Source organism: Eurosta solidaginis, chromosome X, assembly GCF_040869045.1.
Source record: "Eurosta solidaginis isolate ZX-2024a chromosome X, ASM4086904v1, whole genome shotgun sequence".
Taxonomy (NCBI): domain Eukaryota; kingdom Metazoa; phylum Arthropoda; class Insecta; order Diptera; family Tephritidae; genus Eurosta; species Eurosta solidaginis.
In genome coordinates, this window is record NC_090324.1 from 38,814,352 (window position 1) to 38,816,153 (window position 1,802).

At 39.4% G+C, this 1,802-nt stretch overlaps 1 pseudogene; it reads right to left on the reverse strand.

Moving 5' to 3' along the window:
• Nucleotides 1-509: 509 nt before the first annotated feature.
• Nucleotides 510-1,493, reverse strand: LOC137234863 (protein RCC2 homolog pseudogene; annotated as a pseudogene).
• Nucleotides 1,494-1,802: the final 309 nt, after the last annotated feature.

Genomic DNA, 1,802 nt, shown 5'->3' on the forward strand with positions numbered 1-1,802 from the left:
TTAGCGGAGCCATTCACACACCTCCTATTTGGCGGAGTCACATTCATACAAACAAATAAAATGGGGGCCAAACTAACACGTTCCCAAAATTTTACTCATGATAATGGCATATCTTCAACATGCTCCTCTAAGACTTTCATGGCTGACAAAAAAAGTTTTTCCCCAAAATTTAGAAGCTGATAACTTAGTCCACGAAAGTTCTTTCGCACGTGCGTGGAGCACAAAAAGTTTCGAATCATTTTTTTTTTATTTTAACCTTATTTCAAAAGGACAAAATTCCCCAGGGGCAAAAGGAAACCTGTTCGGTTGGTATAACCAATGATCAATGGAAACTATTGCAAGTGAAGATCCAATCACTAGCAAGTTTTAGGGGAAATTATTAGCCTTTCAATCCAGATGTTACGTAGACATTTCGCCGTCACTGTCTATTTATTTTTCTACGCCACCCTGAATATGTTTAATAAATGCTGGATAAGCTTTAAATAAATACGTTTTTGCAACTGCATTACTCAGTCACCGATAGTATATTCTAGTAACTTATCATATTTTTGCTTAGTTGACTCGTGAGCAGTATCTACTAGTAATATAGCATGAGAATAACCCATAGCGACCTGAGGTATTTTCATATTATCCATTTTGAGGACTTCCTTAGGAACAGTGGACGACCTTGGGAACTAGCCAATACCCAATTCCCCATAGGTAGGAGAAGCGCCCCAGGCTAGTAAGGTATCATCAGCTGATAGGATAATAGAAGTGTTTCCGCATCCGACATCAGTAATGTTCCACCCAGATAAGTCCTGAACAGGTTTTGGGTACATATTTGCTTCTCCCGTCTTCTTATTTTGCCCAAATAGAAAGAGTACGCCAAGCTCGTTGAGGACAAGACTAAAGGTTGCGCCACAATATACATTACGTTCATCACGTCCTTGCATGTCCAAAAATTTTATTAAACGAGGTACCATCTCGTCCGTAGGCTCTGCATGACCAAGGCGCCCAAAGCTGCCACATCCCCAACTATACACACGATTCTTAGAATCAGTGGCGACCGTATGATTATTACCGCAGGCAAAGTCGACAATTTGAACATTCTCTATAGGTATTACATGTCCTTCTTGCCTTTCGCAATATAAAGTACGATTTTTCCTTTATTTTGGAGACGTTTCAAAGTGACAAGATAATTTGTTCGCATGGACGAAATACTTTGCATCTGTGTTATGTCCCAATTGACCGTATTCGGGTAACCCAAATGTATGCAAATTACCTCTAATGTCAAACTCGGCTCCACAACATATACGAATAATTGGCGGACCACGGTAGTTTATTGGGATTGGGATACTTACCACCGGCTGGGTTCTACCTATACCACATTGGCCTGACTTATCCTCTCCGCAGGCATAAACAGTACCTGTCTCCGTCAAAAGGAGGGAATGGTGCCGACCACATGCAACTTGGACAACGTTGACGCGTTCCAAACAAAGGAAAAAAGTAAACATCGAAATTTAAATCAAAGGAAAACACGATTGTCAAAAGCTTGAGATAAAAAGCGCTCACATTCTAAAGTTATCAAAGGCATAAAGTATATACACAGAGCGTCTCAAAAGCCAACGCAGTCATAATAAAAAAAAAAAAAAAAACTCCAAATAAACGACGTCGTCGTAAACGAAAAACCACAACTTCATCAACTATTGTTTCCTGAAAACAATATTATTGATATGAAATCGCAAATATCACCTACAGCAACAATACCAATGAGCAGTAGTTTACGTGCTCAAATAGATGAATTGAAGCATCTACAAAAACCT